The 11770-nt window shown below is 33.9% G+C and overlaps 1 pseudogene; it reads left to right on the forward strand.

Moving 5' to 3' along the window:
- Window positions 1-500: 500 nt before the first annotated feature.
- On the forward strand, window positions 501-1142 carry LOC133817796 (pathogenesis-related protein 1-like; annotated as a pseudogene).
- The last annotated feature ends 10628 nt before the right edge of the window (window positions 1143-11770 follow it).

Below are 11770 nucleotides of genomic sequence, written 5' to 3' on the forward strand. Positions count from 1 at the left end.
CATAATATCAATATATATGGAACAATACAAAATTAATTCCTTTAACAATCTAATTAACGCTGAGAATAACCCATCTGCGTAGTTGGAAAATGTAAATCTATTTTTATTTTAAAACTAATATCCTTATTAATATAAGCTAAACACAACATAAAATTTAATGTCAGTTTAAATTTTATGTGTTCAAATAATACTAATCATATTAAGAAAATATAAATATTGTAATAATAAATTATAATTGAAAATGAAACTTATAAATATTTTGTTAAACTATCCAATATAAAACTGTTTGTATTAATATTGCCAAAAAAACAAAAACAAAAAATGAATTATCATTCAAAGTTCTACATGTATATCTAGAAATAAATTTTTTATAAAACGATCTATTCCACAGAATAGTCAGAGAGAAGATATTATTAAATTGGTATTTTCCAGTAATGTGACCAAACTTATATGGTTTTACTGTAAAGAGATTGAGTAATAAAATAGGAGTCCGACACTTCCATTACTATAAATACCTCAAAAGATCAATACCCTTGCCATTCAGTCATATAGACTACGTATAATAGAAAAGCACAAAATCTTCCAATAGCTAGCTATCCAAAATGGAGTCGAGATCACTGGTGAGGATCTCGCAAGCACTACTATTCATGACATGTATAGTAGGGTTGGCCATTGCCCAAGACAGTCAACAAGACTTCCTCAATGCCCACAACTCGGCTCGAGCGACGGTTGGTGTCGGGCCACTGAGTTGGGACAACATGGTGGCGTCGTACGCGCAGCAATATGCCAACCAACACATAGGTGACTGCAATCTAGTGCACTCTGAAGGGCCTTATGGCGAGAACATTGCATGGGGCAGCACAAACCTTTCTGGCGTTGATGCCTTGAAAATGTGGGTTAATGAGAAGGCTGTACGTCTACGATTACAACTCGAACACCTGCGCTGCTGGCAAGGTTTACGGGCACTACACTCAGGTGGTGTGGCGGAACTTGGTTCGTTTGGGGTGTGCTAAGGTTTGGTGCAACAACAATAAGGGTACCTTCATCACTTGCAACTATGATCCCCCATGCAATTTTGTTGGCCAGCACCCTTACTAAATTAAAGCCAAAAATATATTATCGCAGTAATAACAGTCATAGAAAAACCTGCTATATAGTAATTAATACGTACCTATGGTCGATCATAATGATGCCAGCAGAAAGATATATGTATGGCACTACAAGAAAAAAGCTCTACAGTGACGACATCTATTGCGATGACTCTAAAGTCATCGCTGTATGCAGACAAAATCCACGAAAAATTATTTTCTCTTAATTTATTAAAAAAATAAGCTATAGTGACGACAGGGTCATCAACAACACACGATCTGGCCTCCAAAATTCTTGATAACCTACAGCGATGGCTTGCTGTAGGGTTCCAGGAATTTGGAGGGAACAAGAGGCAGGAATTGACTATACAGCGATGACATGTCGTCCTTGTAGGGTATTCGTAGGAAGAAAAGAGGGAAATATGTTTTTCTATAGCGACGACATGTCAATGCTGTAGGATGCTCAGGGAACTTAACCGTCTAGAGTTGGTGCCTATTTTGCGTACCCTATATCGATGACATGTCGTCGCTGTAGAGTCCAATATAATCCACTGATCAGTTATTTTGTACTCTACAGCGACGACATGTCGTCTTAATAGGGTCCAAAATAAAATGTGGGAACGTGAACTGCCAAAAAATTTAAGTCAAATTTCACTGACTACAGCGACGACTTGTTTTCGCTGTAGAGTGGACACGTAGCACACGAGGGGATTCGTGTACTATTCACTATCCTACAACGACGACATGTCGTCGTTGTAGGGTCTCATCGTTTGAGTAAAACGATGCGTTTGATATCAGCGACGACATTCATATACTCTATAGCGACGACATGTCATCGCTATAGGTCACAACAATATAACCCCCAGGCAGAGGCTTTCTTCCTCATTTGTGCTCTGTTTTCTTAAAAAAAACAGAGAGCTCTGGAAATTTAAGTCCCCCACCGACAATCCAATTTATTCTAGGCTGATTTCTTGCAATTTATTCCTTATTTTGGTAATCTAAACTCATTTTATTGTATTTTATGGTTTAAAATGTATTTTGTTTGTTAGTATATGTGTGTATTTTGTGTTTGGTATAAATGAGTTTTTGAAATTTTGTGGGTTATTTCTTTTTGCAGATTACTTGTGCATAGCCCGAGCCTTGGGATTAGATTATTGGTATTGGATAATGCTCTAGCTTGACTTTTGGGTATTGTTTTTAAGTTTTTTATTATTGATTAAGTGTTAAATTAAGTTTTCAATTGTGTCATTGGTTATTTTATATTGTGTTGAATTTTCTTTTTTAGGTTAGATTTTTTTATTTGTTAATTTAATTATATTAGTATTTTTTTAGGGATAGAGTGTAAATATATTTATTAATTTGATTTAATAAAATATTAGATGATATAAAATATTAGATGTTATAAAAAACGCATATGATAGGTTTAGATATTAGATGATATAATTTTATTTATTAATATATGTATGTTTATTTTTTTATGTGTATATGAATGTATGTATAAAAAATGTGAATATGTTTATATGATTTAATGTAGATGTGAATATTAGAATTTAAATAATAATTAGATTATTATGTTAGATTAATATAATTAGATGTTTAAAATATGATTTATGTTGTTGATATGAGATATAAATCTTCGAAATCAATTATAAGTATGTTCTGGGACTGTTTTTATAGTTTTTATGCAGGTTTTAAATTTTGGGATAGGTTAGATTATAGTTGTTATGCTGCCGAAATTTTAGTAGTTTTAGAAATATTGAACATTACAATTTAATTTTTAATTAATTTAAAAGCAATATATTCATAAAATTTACTAATGTATTCCTAAAATCCAATAAGATATCATAAGTCAATTGAAACAATTAGTGCTTTGGTTGTAAAAAATTATTCCAAATAAAAGTAGTTTTTTATGATTATCACATTGTGATAATTTATTTTCCACTTGAATTAGTTGTGACGATTGATAAGAGTTGGATAACTAATAGAGGACACAACTCTGATGAGTTTTGGAATGGTCTTCAAACATTTATACAAATGGCCAAGAATCATGTGAATGCTTCGGGAGAAGTCAGATGCCCATGCGTTCAGTGCGTCAATATGCTGAATCAGAAACTGGATGTGGTGGAGGCTCACATACACAGATATGGGTTTCTGCAACGATACGTGAAGTGGACACACCACGGTGAAGTTGATATGCCTCCAGTAGTGGACGACGGGGCTCCAGTGACTAATGAGATGATTGACATCATCAATGATGTTATTGGTGAACAAGACACTAACGAAGAAGACGTAAATGAAGGAATTTCAAATGGTGGTGGCAAAAGTGCGGAGAATCAATTTGATGATTTGTTTCAAGAGGTCGAAGTTGAGTTATACCCTGGTTGTACATGGTTGTCTTCCTTGAACTTATTAGCGAAGATGATGCACATGAAGGTTATGAATAAATGGACAAATAGTTCATTTGATGAACTTTTGAAGTTTATGAAATTTGTATTCTAGAAGGAAAATAAGATTCCGGCTTCATTCTATGAGTCTAACAAAAAAAAATGAGGAAGTTAGGGTTAGGTTATCAATCAATTTATGCTTGCAAGTATGACTGTTGTTTGTTCTGGAAAAGGAATTCCCAAAAGCATATTTTTACCGTATGTGTTGAGATTCGATGGGTTGACAAAGACACAAAGGGAAAAAAAGTTGCCCACAAAGTGTTGCGGTACTTCCCTTTGACTCCTAGGCTAAATCGTCTTTATGGTTCAAGGCATACAACAAATGATATGACCTGGCATAGTACGGGAGGGTCGAAAGAAGATGGTGTGATGCACCATCATGTTGATGGGGGTGCTTGGAAACAATTTGATTCCAGATATCCTAATTTTTCCAAAGAACCCATAATTGTTCGATTGGGTTTGGTTGCTGATGGTTTTAATCCATTTAGTAACATGAGTTTATCTTACAGCATGTGGCCAGTAATATTCTGCACATACAATATGCCTCCTTTGTTGTGAATGAAAGAGTCATCATTCATGCTGACCTTATTGATTCCTAGTCTGAAATCTCCTGGGAAGGACATGGATGTATTTTTGAGGCATGTGGTAGACGAATTGAAGGAGTTGTGGGATGAGGGAGTTCAAACCAGAGATGCTACAATGAACAATGTATTCAGAATGCATGCAGCACTATTATAGACTATCAATGATTTTCTAGCCCGTAATAGTTTTTCTGGTTGGAGTGGCCAAGGATATATGGCATGTCCTTCATGCAACGAACACACTCCTTCATGTCGGGTAATTGGGAAGACAGATTAAGTTGGTCATAGAAGATTCTTATCTTCTATGAATAAGTGGAGAAAAAGTCGCTTGTTTGATGTGAATTATGAAAAAGGACGTCCTCTAAGAAAATTCAGTAGTCAAGACATACTCGAACAATTAGCGCATGTTCCAGATTGTTTGCCGGGTAAACATGTCAGTTTTGGGGGTGTGAAAAGAAAGCGAGATCCAAAAGAGCTTAATTGGAGTAAAAATAGTATTTTCTTTGAACTTGATGACTGGTTTGAACTTGAACTAAAGCAAAATTTAGATGTGATGCATGTAGAGAAAAATGTCTGCGACAATTTACTCGGTACTTTTCTTATGAATGAGAAATCTAAAGACACCACCAACGCACGAGTAGACTTGAAGAATTGGGGTATCCGAGAAGAGTTGCACCTCAAGGACAGCAGTACAAAGTTGATCAAACCACATCCTATGTACTCTTTCACACCGGATGATAGACGGTTTTTTTGTCAGTTCGTAAAAGGAGTTAGACTTCCTGATGGCTTCGGTTCAAATTTCTCTAAGAAAGTAACTGACAATGATGGCAACATTGTTGGGTTGAAATCTCATGATTGTCACATTCTTATGCAATGTCTATTGCTGGTAGGACTTCGAGGCTACTTGGATAAGTCTATTTCGAAGACAATCGATGAAATTTGCAATTTCTTTAAGCAAATTTGTGCTCGTACATTGGTTGTTAAGGACATGGAGAATGCAGAAGATCAAGTGATACAAATTTTGTGCAAGTTGGAGTTACTTTTTCCTCCAGCCTTTTTTGACATAATGATTCATTTAATTCTTCATTTACCGCAAGAAGCTATCCTCAAAAGACCAGTTTACATGAGGTGGATGTATCCGTTTGAGCGATATATGAAGACGTTGAAAAATTATGTGAGGAATAAGGCGCGCCTTGAAGGTTCTATAGCGGAGGGTTATGTTGCCGATGAAGCTTTGACTTTTTGTTCGCAATATCTTCAGGGCGTACAGACTAAATTTAATCGACCGGAAAGAAATGCAGAGATTCTTTATTCCTAAAAGACAGTTGTTAGTTTTTCAATCACAATGTCATCCAAGTAGCAAAAATAAAATCATATCCCTTGACTATCTTCATCGGAAAGAAGCGGAGTGGTTTGTACTCAAAATTGCCCTGAAATCCAACCATATATGGAGTAAGTAGCTCAACACATATATGAATTCATTAAATTTAATTCATGGCAAACTATTTTCTTAACATAATCTTTGTGTTATATAGTGAATGCCCTGAGATTGTAGAGTTATGTTATTCCCATGGTTACTCGGTAGTATTGTTTCAATGCAAATGGTTCAACACTGATGCAAGAAAGGGTTAAAATGTGACTGAGAATAACATAACTAGTATCATGATTAATTCTAAATAGTACAAGAACGAGCAGTTTATTCTTGCCACTCAAGCAAAACAAGTTTTCTGCTTGGAAGATCCTCCAGAAACAAAAATTTGAAGGTAGTAGAAGAAGTCAATCATCGAAAGATTTGGGATCATCCAAGTATCGATGATGATAACTAAGTTGATGTCATGCATGATAGTGCTTCATCAAATTTTGTAATCACTCTGGATTTAGGAGAGTTGGAGATTATGCATTTGGATCGACCTGGTCACACCAGCATAACTGGGGAAACGTCTCGACCTGTTCCGGATGTTGATGATGATTTCATCAGTGACGATGATGATGAAGAAATTAGTGAAGATGATTTAGAAAGTACAGATGATGATGTAGGAATCGACATTGATGAGGAATAATATTTTCTTATGCATATTCTTATTGTATGTTTTAATTTCAAGACTTTTCAATCAATATATGGCTTTTCTCAACAATGATTGTTTTTCAATAGTTTCAAATACAGTACCGAAATTATTTCAGTTATATAATTAACCTCCAACTATAACTAATTTTAAGTTAATAATTATTTAAACTACAAAGATATGTCTGCTATTGTTGCTCGTTCTCATGGCGGTGATGGCGCGGGTGATCCTCTTCCAGATCCCACGCGAGTTCCTACTTCCTGTGAGATAGGTAATATACTATAATTAGTCTATCTTTTATCAATAAATGTTAAATTTTTATTATTTTATTTTTTAATTATCATATGCAGCGGCTGCCGCAAAAAGAAGAGGTCGGACTCGATCCTAAAAATTTGCAGCAGCTCGTCAACGATAGTAAATGTCAGTTGGCTCTACAATTTGATCTGAAGGAGGAAACCTATAAAGAAGTTGGTGATTTTGGGACATTGTTCATGAGACTTATTGGTTACAATGTCCCATTATATTATGACTCGTGGCACAGTGTTTCAGATGAGAACAAGATAGGATTGATGCAAAAGCTTGAGGTAAATTTATCAACTTATTCATATGTAATGTTTTTTTTATTATTTCAAAATTCTAACTATTTCTTTAAGGAATTTTTCATTCTTCCTCGAGCTCTCCCTGAGTGGCGACTGATAGAGACTGAGATTGAGCGAGAGTTTCAGGATCGCTACAAGGATAGAAAGGTCGCAAGAAAAGAAACTTCGATGAACTTGGAGGGTATGATGATATCGAGATAGGAAGAAGGAATCCAACAGAGGACATGGACAATGATAGTTGGCAGAAGTTGGTTGACATTTTCACCACTCCACAGTTCATGGCACACTCAAAGGAAAATGCTACCAACAGAGCAAAACAAAAGTATTTAAGTCTCCATGGATCGACTACTTATGCTTCTTGTAGTGTCACATGATTTTACTTAGCTAGGTAGTAGTAGTAGTAGTTGCAGTAGCAGTAGCAGTAGTAGTACTAGTATCAGTAGTAGTAGTAATAGCTTATAGTATTTTAGTTTTTGCGGATATTGGTTCAAGATGAGACTTAGTTGGATACTCATAGCAATAGTTATGGATTATATAAGTTTAACCTATAGTTTAGAAATATTAATTATAACATAAGGTTTGATTAATATTATTGGACATGGAATATTATTTATTATAACATAAGGTTTAGATAGAATTATTAAGAGCTTGACATTTGTCACAATCTTGTTTATTTGAGGATTTAAGCATTTTAAATGAATAGTTTAATAATAGAAGAATCTAGAAGCTCTAGAACTTTCCAGAAATTGTTAGGATCGAATTTTGACTCAGTCAAAGCTATTTTATTAATTCAAATTATCCTAAATTAGTGCAAAAACGCATTTAAAATATCTACGTATGCCGATATATCGCAGCTTAGGGGCCAATATATCGCCTACGAGAGATACAGAAAACACGTCGACTTTGCACGAACGAAACCACGAACCTTTGATATGCTGTTAATGGCGATATATCGCCTACCCTAGGCGATATATCGGCTCCAGTGGCCTATTTTCAAACTTCGTAGAATCCAAGCTTGATTTATTCCTTAACCACTTAGACTTGCCTTTGACTTATTTTGACTGAGTTTTGGGCGGTTGTTGAACGAAAATTTAAATATATTCAATTTTTAATCATTTATTTATTCAACCTAAAAGGAGTTAGTTTCACTCCTTGAACTCTATAAATAAGACCCTTCACTCAGCCATTCTATTCATTCTTCAAGCTGTGTTCAAAGCCTTCAAGCTGCTTAGATTATCCTTGAGAGAAACACTAGGGTTTTGGGATAAAAGCTTTATCATCTTAAGCTTTATAAACACTTGGGTAGTGAGATATAGTGTGATTTCGATATCGAGGTGTAGAACGGTTCTAGTTTATCCAAGGTAATACTATTCATAAGTTCTATTCTTTATGATTCCTTAGTTTTCCTTAAGTTTCTTTCTGATCCTAACTTCTGTTTATGGTTTTGATGGTTAGGTGTTTAAGCTCTTAATTTAAGGTTCTTCTCAATAAGTTTCTTCTTTGATGGTTTAGTTTCTTTTCATTTCTTTTCTTTAGAAACTCACCATTCTTTATGTTTGGTTTTAGGAGTTTCCAATCTCATTCTTGTCTCCAATATTCCGGTTTTTGGTAAGGAAAATTAGGTAGTTTAGTATTATTATCTAGTTATGGTATGGTTTATGTTTGTATGATCTAACATTTCAGTTACAATAAAGGGGTACATGTGTCTAGACCTAAGGTGTCCAATGATGTATGACGGACTATGTTCGGTAGGCTCGATTGCCAAAACTTTATGACGGACCTATGTCCGGTGTATGACGAATCTATGTCCGGTGTATGACGGACTTTTGTCCGGGGCTTAATTGCCACCCCTGTATAAACACTTATCTTCTTATTATATCTGACTCGTTATTTTAGTTATGATTATAATATATGACCAATAGTTATGATCTCTTATGACTTATGACCTATGACTTACGACTTAGAGTATGATTTATGATTTATGACTTAGATTATGATTTAGAATTATGACTTAAGTTATGATATGATCTAGAGGTTTGTGTTGGTATGACTTTTGTGAATTTATGTTATGTTTGATTATATGACTAACCCTTGTTTGTATTTTCCTTACTGGGCTTAGAAGCTAACTTCTTATGATGTTGTTATTTTAGGAAATTAAGGATAGAAAGGCCGGTGGCGAGTGGGACCTAAGAGCTTCGTGATATATTCGTTGGGGACCATATAGTCGAGGAAGATCAAGCAGGACTACTTTTATTTAAATATTGCTCATTTTTATGTTAAAGAAAATTATATTATTTTTAAAAAAAACCATGGCCATGTATCTATTTTCAAGTTTTTTTAAAAGTTTTTATTCAATAAAATAGCAATATTTATGATTACGACCCAATGCTGTGTTCTCGGTAATCTATGAGAAATTAGGGCGTTACACTTCTGCTGGATTTAAGAAGGTAAATAAAAATATATAGATAATTTGAAATATTTTAAGTTATCTTAATAATAATTTCAATATTTAACTGAGATTTTGTTAAATTTTGTTTTCTAAAGATGAATCTGCTGACTAAGGAACTGCTCAGCATTATCGATTCATTCCATGACATGTACAATCATTCGACACGTGAATGGGTGAACACGAATGCTAAGGATGCATATGTAAGTAACTTTCTAAATTTTGTATATATGTATATTATTAAATTATATTATGTATTAATTGTCTTGTTTCTAAACTGCAGGATGCCCCACAGCAAGAAGTCCAGACACAATCCCAACCAAATTTCAATATGAATCTTGAGCAGTAAGTGCCACTATCAATGAGACACAAGTCATCTCAAAGGTACTTGGTCAACGTTGTGGCCACAACCGAGGTATTGGACGCAAATTGAAGGGCACTAGTAGCTTTGCCTCAGACCCCACCAGATGCTCTTCACAATCAGAGGCATCACCATTTCCGTCCACCACATTCGGCCCTCTAATGGTACCAGTTAAGACTTTCAGTACATGGTTCAACACTTCAGTCAAGCCATTATGACACATAACAACAACTTCAACCAAATGCAACAATTTTTTCAAGCTACAAATCAGAACATCCAAGCTCCAAAATTTCAGCCTGTCAACTTGGACATGAATATAATACAGTCCATGATATGTAACGAACTTTCACCAAAACAACCACAGCAGCCACAATCACCACAACCACCACAACAACGACCACCATAGACACCACCATAGCCACCACAACAGGGCGACGATGATGATGACATTTAGTTTGATTATATTATTATTTTGAACTTATTAATATTTTGTGTTGTGTTTTTTATTTATTTTGGAGACAATACTACTTATGTTTTATTTTTTATATTTGGGTTTATACCTTTTTGGACCCTGTGTTTTTTCCAATTATCTGTGTGGACCCTGTATTTTAAAAAATTTATTTTTGGACCCTATATGTTTTAAAATGATTCAAATTGACCTTTCAACTCAATTTTGATGAAGAAAAATTTGAATATAACAACACAGTTTTTAAAAAGAATGATTTTATTTTTGTTTTGAATTGTTAATTTGGTGAATTATTTGTGATTTTATTTAAGAAAACTTTGATCAAAATCGGGTTTAGGGTTCTATTTTAACCATTTTACAAAACATAGGGTTCAAAAAGTAATTTGCCAAAACACAGGATCCAAACAGGTAATGGGACAAAACACAAGTTCCAAAAAAGTATAAACCCTTTACATTTTGGAGATTATAGATATTGTTAAATTAGTTTTATTATTTAATTAATAAATTGGTTTTATTATTTAATAAAATAAATTGGTTTACTTAATTTAATTAATATTTAATATTTTATTAAATAAATTTTAATTAAAATAATTAATTAATTTTAAAAAAAAAAATAATATATCTACAACGACGACATGTCACCGCCATAGGGTTCTCCCTGAACACGAAAATGAGATTTCGTGACCCTATGGCGACGACATGTCGTTGCTGAAGGCATATAAACCCACACACTCTCTAGCGAATATATTTCGTCGCTGTAGATAGGGGACGATCAATGGACCTACAACGACGCATGAAGTCACAATATCCTTGTCCAACCGAAAAAATAGATTTCCTACTACGACTGACATGTCGTCGCTGTAGTTATATACTACTGCGACGACTGTGTTTTGTCGTCGCTACAAATACGGTCCTACAGCGATACCATTTTGGCGACGACATGTTGTTGTTGTATACCTATAACGACGACTTCTTGATCTACAGGGATGATAAAAGTCGTCGATGTAGAGTCTTCTTCTTGTAGTGACACTCCTAGGTTAAATTTCTTATATATATATAAGAGTGAGTGTGAAATAATTAATTAATGAAGTTCAAGTTTTGAGGAGAAAGAGAAGAGGAATTAAACGGAGGAAACAAAATCAATTGGGGGAAAAAGAAAAAAAGCAGATGGTGGCAGCTAATTATTCATTGGAGGGACATGGATGAGATAGGGAAATGGAGACACACAATTTTTTTTTCTTGATTTTTAGTATATATTTATTTTTTATGTTGGGTTTATTTTAAGCATACCTAAGTTATATATATTTATATATATTTTTTAAATCATTTTTGTTTTTTTGGTAATTTTTTTGTCGGTTGATTTTAGTTTATTTTGAGTATAAATATAATTAGTTATTTTAAGATATATTTGTGACATATTTCAGTATGCAATGAGTTGATCTAGTTGAAGACTAAAATACTATATTTTGAACATAAAAAAACTTAAAAAACCGTATTTTGGTAAACTTTAATCAACATTTCTTTTCTAGGAAAACCCTTAATTTATTTCCGGCGGGAGTTTTGTACAAATTTCTATCAAATATATAAAAATGTAGTCTTGGCATGCATTTTACATGATAATATTACATTAATTTATTAATACGTTGCCTATATATGTGCTTACTTATATATAAATATATTGCTGACGCCGTTTTTCGTCAACTTAAATAGTAGAGCACTTAA

The sequence above is a fragment of the Humulus lupulus genome, chromosome 1 (genome assembly GCF_963169125.1).
Source record: "Humulus lupulus chromosome 1, drHumLupu1.1, whole genome shotgun sequence".
NCBI classification, from domain to species: Eukaryota; Viridiplantae; Streptophyta; class Magnoliopsida; order Rosales; family Cannabaceae; genus Humulus; species Humulus lupulus.